Source organism: Lutjanus erythropterus, chromosome 17 (genome assembly GCF_056507025.1).
Source record: "Lutjanus erythropterus isolate fLutEry1 chromosome 17, fLutEry1.hap2, whole genome shotgun sequence".
Lineage (NCBI taxonomy): Eukaryota > Metazoa > Chordata > Actinopteri > Lutjaniformes > Lutjanidae > Lutjanus > Lutjanus erythropterus.
Window position 1 is genome coordinate 22811995 of NC_139333.1, and position 10546 is coordinate 22822540.

Below are 10546 nucleotides of genomic sequence, written 5' to 3' on the forward strand. Positions count from 1 at the left end.
AGTGAAAACAGCAATAAAACTATATAAAGTCCTGCATTCAAAAAGTATGTAGGTGTTTCAAAATGAAGTATTTCAGAGGTTTTAGCACCAATATGTTGCATAAGGTGTTTTAATTATGTCAGTATTAGTCTAATGGAAGAAATAGTTTCCCATGCAGCCATGTGGTATTTTTTTGTAACCTGTTTTTCAGGTGCTGTTTCCAAGGTCAGCTAATGTCTAATTTAGCAGCCATCTTGAATTGATGTTCGCATGAGCAGAAAAAAACACAGATTTTTAATATTCATTCCATATTCTTTATCGCCACTAATGAAAAATAACCCGCTATTTGTTATTTGTACCGTTGCACCATGCTGAGCTGCACAATCAGAGCCACATATGACGTGACGATGGCTGAAGAGAAGTCGACTGGGCTCCTAAAAGACACTCTGGAACATCGGTTCCCAACCTGGGCTCTGGGCCCCCTTAGAAGGGTGCCAAAAATAACAGGGGGACCCCCAGGGCTCAAAATTATTTGATTTGCATGTTAACAAAAATCACAGTTTATGCAACTTTTTAGAAAACTAAAAAGATGTATGTCTTTGTCCTCAGTCAAAAATAGTAGGCTACACCTCTCTGATTACTCAGGCTCTGTGAGAATGAATCATGATCATTCTTTTAGTAAGCATGAGTGTAAACATTCCTTGGGACAGGGATAAACATGAAGAAGACCAAACTAATGATGATCAAAACCTCCACCAACAACCCAGTTATAGTAGGTGGAGAGCCCAGACAGGAAGTCATCTTCTTCATCTATGTCGGCAGCATTGTCGGTAAACAAGATGGCACAGACAACGACGTCACAGCCAGAGCCGCCTTCATCACTCTCAGCAACATCTGGTCCTCTAAGGAAATAGCCACAACAACAAAAGTGTGAATCTTCACTTCCAACGTGAAATCCACCCTCCTCTGCAGATCAGAGACGTGGACGGTGACAAAAAGGATGTTACAGAAGATCTAGACCTTCACCAAGGGCTGTTTGAAGCACATTTTTAAGATCAGGTGGCTGAGAAAAATCAGCAGCATGTTGAGTTCTGGCAGAGAGAGGGAGACAGCAGCCAGAAGGCCACACTTTGAGGAAACTGACATCTAGCGGTGCATGCCAGGCCCCGACCTGGAACCCACAGGGGAAACATAAGACAGGACGGCCCAAGAACAACTGGAGGTGGGACACTGAGGCAGAGCTGAAGAGGAAGGCAACCAGATATCAAAAGTAACCCCTTAAATCCAGTATTGGCAGTGCTAGAATCACTAGGCCTTCATTTCCTATCATGCATATGTCCGTATAACAACTTGCTGTAAAAATATGTGAGAAATGCTAACAGTTGCTGTTGCAGGCGTTGTGTAGGGGCAACTACTCTATATAGACCTACAACCACAGCTATATATACACTGCATTTGCTGTAAAGGACACGTTCTATTTAGGTGAGTGAGTGAGTGTGATATCTTTGACCTTCAAGGCTGCCTTTGTGTTTAATTTAGCTCTTTTGATACACAATATACTTCACACACCTTCACCTTCCTTTTCTCTCTTTCACTCATTAAATCTCTTCTCCTCCTCTCTCTCTGTAGAGCTGACCTCTTTCTGCTGCACTTGACCTCATCCAGTCACAACCAGGAATATTTTGTCTGTTATCATTTTATTTTGTGTGCATTTTGTGGCTTCGTGAGATTAAAACTCACAAAATAAAGCACATATATATGCTGTATATGTAGTGCTAGAGACCAGGCGTCACAGGTGGCAGGTGGTGCTGAAAAACAGAGAAAGAGTGGGTGGTGTGACATAAGCAGTCGCAGTCAACTTATATGTAATTTGCATATAGAATAAAGAAAAATGCAGAGAGAGTCTCCACAGCGCCAGACTTCATGGGGCAGTGATGCTGATGAATTACGTACAAATGGACGTTTCTATAAATAGATGATATATGCATCTGAGTTTGGTCTTGCACTGCCTGTTGCTTGCATATAATTTCAACCCTGTATCTGATGCACAACACAAAATCAACAGCATCAAAATCAGAATCGGAAATGTCAAAAAAATAAATAAATAAAATGTAAAAACCTGCATTATGTGACAACACACAATTTATGTAGAAAATAGTAGAAAAATAAGAAATTTTGAAAAGAAAAACAGTACAAAAACAATAATGCTGAAAGATGGGGTCTATAAAGAAGTATGTAAGTATAAGATGCAAGAATATTATAAATAAGCGTATAGGTTTGTTGAATTGTACAGTATAAATAAATAAATGCATTGTATATTCCACAGTTGAATTATTGCACAAAATCTAGAGATTTATTTATTATTACAAAATTTCATAGCAAGATTTTGATGTTTCCTCTTTGCTATTCATAGAAAACACATATAAAATTATATACAACAGGTTAAATATAATAATGTCTTGTATCTTATTGCACAGTTGAATTATTGCACAAAATTACCGTAATGCCTGGCCACTGATGGCCAGTTGGGTGCCTTAAGCATAATTGCTTTATGGTATATATGTTTCTCAAGTGAACCTGAAACTTGAAAATTGTAAATAAGAGTATAGTCCCCCAGTGAAAATAACAGTGTTAATGTGAAATCTGCCACCAGTTCTTTTAGTCAGATGTGGGCTGATTAATGTTTTTTGGCAGGATATATAAGAAACCATCATTATCCCGAACCTCATCTCATGATCTGTTGTCTCTGTCAGGATGAGTGGCTCCTGCCACGAAGACAAAACCTTTGTTCAAGTCAGAAACAGTGTGAAACATAATCACAGGGTTCAGATTATTTCAGTGCTTTCAGATGCTTGTTTATATTATTTGCATATTTTCTACTTGTGAGAGTCCTGATGGGAAAAAAAAAAAAAAAAATTAAAATTACCACCATCCTCTGAGACTTTTTTTTCCCGCTTCCTCTCTCTGTCTCGCAGCTGTCCTTGACTCCTCTCTTACAGTAAATGCATCGGGTTGCCATGACAACCAAAAAAGCCCAGCATGTAAAAGAGCGAGAAAGTGCAGTGAGGATCTTTCCTCCTCCTCATGGACAAGAATCGGCATCCTCCACCTTCAGTTTGCTCATTACTGCTTGTTGTTTATGACCTTTTTTTTTTTTTTTTTTAAAAAAAAGAATAGTTTAAGTCTATTGTTTTATGCAACATACAGTTCCAGTGGAAAAACAAAAAACAAATAAACAAAAAATAAAGGTAAACGATTTAACTTCCCATTGTGCAGACGGCCCATTATTCAGAAACCTCGATAGTCCCCAAAAGAATGTCCCTTTGAACTGAAAGCCTATTTGTCCAACACAACAACAACAACACAACAAAAAGTCCTCTGAAATGTCTGCCTGTAAGTTTAGCACCAGTTTTTCTGCTGACGTTGCATGAATGAACCATCAGCTCCCATCCACTCCAAACTGCATTTACTCACAAACTAGTAAAGAAGTATAAGATATTCATTTATAATATACAAATACAGATAAGGGGTACAAAGAGGTTAAATCGGTAACTTCTATATGTTAGGGGCTAAAGGCTGTACTTACAGCAATGCTTTGAGTGAGCTGAATGCTAACATCAGCATGCTAACATGATGATGTGTAGTGTGTAGGCCTATAATGTTCACTATATTCACCTTCTTAGTTTATCATGTTACATGCTAACATAATTAGCGCTAAACAGAGACAAGGATGATGAGAATATCAAAGTCCCTCTGCAGGAATTTGATCATAAACCAAACAGACTCAACAAATTATACCTTGATAATGGCGCCAAGTAACTAAAGCTCATCAAAACTGTTACCTGAGGGGTCAATGAATACAGGCTTGGGGAGTAACAGATTACATGTAATGTGATTGCATGCTCTGGATGTAAAAAAGAAATGTAATCAGATTACACATTTAGTAAAAAAAGGGGGGGTTATTTAGCTGGATTACAATTTTAAAATGCATTTCAAAGTAAATAAATATGTGTGCACATATTAGAACACTTCATGAGTCTCACAGCATCACTCTGGTCTCATGTGAAACCAACTAATCCTGTAGTTAAAAAAAAGTTGGACTTACTGGAATACATTTTTAAAATAACCCTCCCAACCTTGAATGGATATCTGTTCACATGAATATCATGAATCCAGTATGTTTTTGCAAATATATTTTATTGATTTTCAGTTTTTAATCCCACAAAAGTACCAATGAAGAATACTTGATTCAGTTCATCTACTTGTCTCCTAAATACAAAGAGGCAACGTTCATGAAGTGTGTTGTCACCCCACCCTCCTGCTCTGAGGATCACAGGTACAAAAATAAAATAAATAAGTGAGAAGAAGCAAATGAAATAAAAATTAAATAAAATTAAATTGAAATTAAATTGAAAAAGGTCCAAGAGTGGGGTCTGTAAAGGTCTGAGAGGAGCCTTTGAGTGTGTACTTTATTTTTTTACATTTTAAGAAATACATAACATCTTTGATCCAACAAGAAAAGGACAGAGGAGCACGATGCTTCCATCTTAAAAGGATCAAATGTCCTGCAAGGAGAGTAGTGAAGGCGATGACCACATATGGGCTGTATGTGGAAAAATGGCACAAGATTTCCTTGACGTTAAACCAAAGAGGGCACACAGTGGGTCTGGGTCAAGCCTCGGTGTTTCAAACATCTCACTAAAAGCTTTAAAAATACTTAACCAGAAAGTGCAGAGATTCGGACAGAACCAAAACATGTCGAGGGCATAAAGATTCAACGTTTGGATAAATCTTTGTTAATCTAGCATTAGTATGATGAACCCTGTGTAGCACTTTCAGTCGTATTAAACCATTTTTAGTGGACGTGGATGAATCCAACAGTTTTTTAACATTTCCCTCAAAACCACTAAATTTGTCAATGTCAGTTTTAGCAGCCAGCTCATCTAAAATTAATTAGAGAACAGACAATGTGCCACAGAGCCTGTTGAGAGGAATTTAGAGTTAAAAGACGAGGTCAAACACTGATCTGAGTTTTCTCAAGGGAACATATTAGCCTGACCTCCAGGCCTCTGAACAGCTGCTCACACCGCAAATGAAATTTAAAATAAAATGAAATGAAATGGCAATTCAGACAGAGGTATTATTTCTCAAAGCCTCTGAGAAAGTCTGTTGCAGCCTCTTTTTTACTGCACATACTGTATGTAGGACACATGGGGAACAGCTTTATGTCTACCTTTGTTCAAGTTCATCAAGTTCAGGCCGCTGAGTTCGTATACGGTCGACAATCTGAGAAAAGCATCCTTTAAAACGTGTTTTTCTACTCTGAATCAACGAAGCTGTTAGATTTATGACAATATGGGTTAAAGTTTGGATGTATTTTAGGTGATTTTGCCATATGTGAGCTCTATAGACTATTTCAAACCTCACAGGTGTCAGGTGATCCTGCGGTGACCCAACCCGAAATTGACTAAGGTAAAACTCCCCAGACAATTTAACAAAAGAGGTGCAGCAATCATCGCTGAATAGGTTTTTTTTTTTTTTTTTTTGAAACATCCTGAGTTCAGTCCATGTTTCATCTTTCACAGACGAGACAGAAAGAGAGACGGGAGGCAAAGGACCTTGAAGAAAGATGGACCCTTGTGCTGCAGAGAGACATATTTTGGGAATAATTCACTTCCATGGCAACCCAGAGGGACTGAATAAAAGAAAAGAAAAAAAAAAATCCAGGTCTGATTATGAAAACATTGTTGAGTCATTTGCTGCACAGAACAGTCAGACCCGCAAGTTACTGAAAGTTAAACGCAGTTATTAATCTGGAAACCTCAAACAATTTTGGGCGTTTTTTTTTTTTTTTTTCTCTGAAAGCTGCTTCTGTCACAGTTTATAAGTTTCATCTCATGAGAATGACTGTGCTCCTTATTTAATCAGCTGAAGGCAAATATGTGGATATTCACATGATAATATGGATGATCCACGTTATTAATATCAGTCGTATAATATTTAACAGCCTCATTAGTAATGCACCAGGAGGTTTTTTTCCCCCCTTTTGTGCCTTTGGTTGCTGCTCAGGCTCATAATTAGTTACTGTATAAAGTTTATTCTCTTGCATTTTATTCCTTATATTCTCCTGTATATGATACTTGTTAATGTATTTGTATTTGTATGTTAAACACATTGAATTTGCTTAGAATGCAACAAGCTACATAAATATTATTGCACTGCCTCTCTTTGTCAAAACATGGGATCTTTGTCAAAACATGGGATTTGTGGAGGTAAATATATATCACTTATTCTTGAGAACTGGGACAAAAGTGTATTTTGAGGGAGCCTTGATTTTTACTATTAATTATCTGAGAAAATATATTAAATTAATAAATATTTTAAAAGATCAAACTCTTTGCAATTAATCCCCAACTGTTTATAATAATAATAATAATAATAATAATAATAATAATAATAATAATAATAATAATAATAATATTATTATTATTATTATTCTTAAAGAGCATTTTTGCAGCTGAGGACTTGAATTTTGTCAACAAAAAGTCAAAGTGTTATCACATAAAACATGGAGAAAATGTTTAATGTTTATGTCCACTTTTTTGATCGGGTGCCCCAACTTTGACAATGACTTTTATTTATTTATTTTCTGTTATTACATTCATTCTCTGTTGTTGAATGGGACCAGCTGTAGTGTAAACCTGTATCTCTGATTCTGACTGAAGTCCTCAGTGTTGTGTCCTCTGGTGGCCACTGGGGGGCATCACAACTACAAGAGACAGTGTTTATGTGGAAACGTGTGAATTATTTACACCAGGAATCAGACAAGTTCACTGTCATCGGATCAAACTGATACAAACTTGATATTGACATAATTGATATGATTTTATTTCATCAGGTAAAATCAGTTTCTGCCTTTTCATAGAGAATATTTCAACATATTCTGATAATAAATCATCTAAAAATTGATCATCTTCCCTGTTAATGCCCTCATGCTTACTGTCCTCCAGTGGTGGAAGAAATAGTCACATCTTTTACTTAAATAAAAGTAACATCAGACCATAAAAACACCCAGTTATGAGTAAAATTCCTGCATTTAAATACAATAACAAAAGTATTAGCATCAAAGCTATACCATATTCTATATTATATGATTATTATTACTATAAAATTACTATTACTGCTGTATCTGGTTCGAGATGGGGATCATTTAACTACTTAACTTAACAATACTGGCTGAACAATGTGCTAATATCAATATACTAGCAATGACAGAGCTAACATGCAAATGATGTGTACCATGTTTACCACTGTGGTTTAGCATATCAGCATAATATTTGCTAGCTAATATTTGCAGGTTTTGGTCATAAATCAAAGTGCTGGATGACTGAAAATCATCTTTATCTCGTGCCATCATCAGGTCAAAATTTCAATCATCCAGTAATTTTGATTTATGAGCAAAAACCTGCAAATATTAGCATGCTAACATGCTAACAAAATGACCTATGAACTCTGTTTTTGTCAAACAAAGCTGGATTAAATAACATTTCATGATGGGTTTTTATAATATACAGAATTATTCAACTGGTTCACGGTTTGTATCCCATGTTTTGTAGTAATTTATTTGCTTATTTAACTCATAATATTGTATTTTTAGAGTTAAAATCTATAGAACCACTAGAATATATAATGCATTCAGGGAAAATTATCATATTTTTTCTACTCATTACACTGAATTTTAAATGTAACCTCCAGACATTTGTAATACTGACATGTTAAGCAGTCAGACCTGGTTTTCATTTGGCTGCTGTTAATTTCCCACAGTGTTTGAAGGGCGTCCCTCAGACACGAGAGCGGAGTGGAGAGGCTGTGAAGAAGGGCAGACAAATACTCTTAAATAGATGTGGTAATCGACTCAACTTGGAAAATATTTGAGAAATGTTCAGGCAGAGCCCAGAGCGAGCGGTTCTGTCATCTCTGTTCATTCTCTCCTCAGTAATGTCAAACAGGATTGTAATGATCATCCGGTGTCAGAGGGGATTTCTTCCTAAACTGAGCTTTTCATGAAGGGACTCAGAGGTCAGGTCTCTCTTTCTCAGGGACGGTGAAGTGGTCTGACGCATGACTGTCCTCTGTCACTTCTCTCAAACCCACACTTCTCTCTTTGTGTTTGAAATCAGTTGAGTAACCATCGAGTACGTGAGAGATGTGATTTGTTGCTTCAAATCCTGGTTACCCAAGACAGACAGAACAGACGCTCCTTCTCGTCCAAACAAGCACGAACAAACGTGAACAAATTCTAATCAAACAGACTAAATGCTTTTATTGTTGACCTGAGGCGACAGAAAGCATCCTGACGTCCACACCCACTCATTTATAAATATTTTACTTTTTACTCATTGTGATTTTTTTCTAATGAATCAAAGGATGAGCTGATGTGATTAACGTGTTAATTGTTTGGGTGGAAACACTTCAGTGAACCAGAGCCACAACGGGGTGAGGCTTTTGTATAAGCTGTTTAACACCTTCAAATCAGGAGAACTTGTTGGGAAAAACAATTCTCTAAAGAAACATAACTGATGGTTTAAAGGCACATTTCATCAACTTCTTCTTCTATCAACTTCAACTGCAATGTCAACTTCAGCGTTCAAGTACTGCAAGAAAACACAACCTCTCTGAAAATTTACCTTTTTTTGCTTCTATTACTAAGATATTTACATCAACATAAGAAAAAATGCAAAGAGCTGTCTCCATAAATTTTAAAATACATTAGAGAGTAGGGCTGGGTATCATATCAGATTTACCGAATCACAATATCAATTCAGTATCAATTCGGTTCAGGATATTTCAGTTACAATATCAATTTTACCTGGATGTGAAAGAGATTCTCAGAGAACTTTAATGCTGTAAATTGTACCAGAAACCATCTAACTTGCTGAATTATTAAAAATATTAATGCTTGCATAGAATTGACCCCAAAGTAGTTATATTAATCATGTACTGTTTATTATAAATGACCTGAACGACACACTAAAATTAGCGAAATCTCGTGCTACAAGATCTTGAGCCAAAGCAGAGTCACATGAGACTAACATGGTTAAAATTGCAGGCTGAAATAAAGTACATGGTTCATCTCCTTTCTTTTGGACCCTCTGTTTTCTTTTCTTCTTTCTTTCTTACTTTGTTGTTTCAGTTTTTTTTATTTGATTTAAAATTGTTGAAAAATGTAAACACTAAAAAGTTGTAGCTATCTGTACCTTCATTTTTACCAATAAATAAATCATTATAAAAAAAACTGCAGGCTGTGCCACACATCCGTGTGAGAAATTACATTAATTAGAAGATTGATTTTGGGATTTTCTGAATTGGTTAAATGATTTTTTTTAAACCAGCTCTATTAGTTAAGGGTGCATTGGACACAAACTCAGCAAACACTGGTAAAAATGGTTAGCTGAGCATTGATGATTTAGTCTTTGTTTTGGTCAAACACCACAGATTATGCCACGAAAACTGGTAGAGGTGCCAAAAATGGCCCCTGGACCATCAGTTTGACACTCCTGCCTCAAGAAGAATTGTAATAACTTGGGTAAAACTATATTTAACATTAGATGGCGCCACCATCGACTCCAAATGTCAGCTCATCCAATACTGGAACACGCCACGCCAAATGACTCACACAGGCAGCTTTCGTTCTTTCAAACGTGTGGTTTTTATTTGATAATACTGAATATTTTGTCCTTCGCCCGGACTTACACAAAGCATCAAACACATGCACAGTCCTCTATTCACACAAGGTACCCATGTCTCACGTCTCTACACCTCCCCAAAAAGGATTTGAACTCTCTCACTCTCACGTTACTCCAGCGCAAGAGGACCTTCTCAACTCGACACTACAGCTAAAGACATTGTGGACAAAGACAGCGAAAAACACACAAAAATCATGACAGGTATAATAATAACACTGAAAAAATACAAAGTAATGGAAAATGGAAAGAGTTTACTTTTAAATTATGCCTCTAATACTCCATCATATATATATTTTTTTTGTTAATGTAGCTTGAGGTGTATAAAACAGCACTGTAAACTTCAGTCGAGTAACTTGCTTTCTATGACAGCGATAAAGCTTTCATTATTAATAACTTGAAGGAGCAGGAAAGACGAGTCAAAGCATTAACATTAAGCTTGTAAAGACCTTATTACTCATGAAACGAACCGTCCGCGAGAATATATCGGCAAATCATGAAACTGCTGTTGGCATTTACAATCAACAGATAAAGATACAAAGACACTGAAATAACATCCCACGAGCTCTTTTTTGATTCCCTTTCACACATAAAATCTGCAAAAAGATCCCTTATATCCGAACCTCTCACACGCCGCTTGTTTTTCTTTCATTGCAGGTACTATTTTTTTTTTATTATCAAGAATAAGCTTGTGAATATGGACCACCAAAAGCACTCAAAAGTAGGCGAAAATCTGCACCTGAGGTGGATCTGTCTGGGCGATAATACGATAATAACTGTCACATCAGAGTGTTCAGGCTCTTGTCTTTACTCATCCTCAAAAA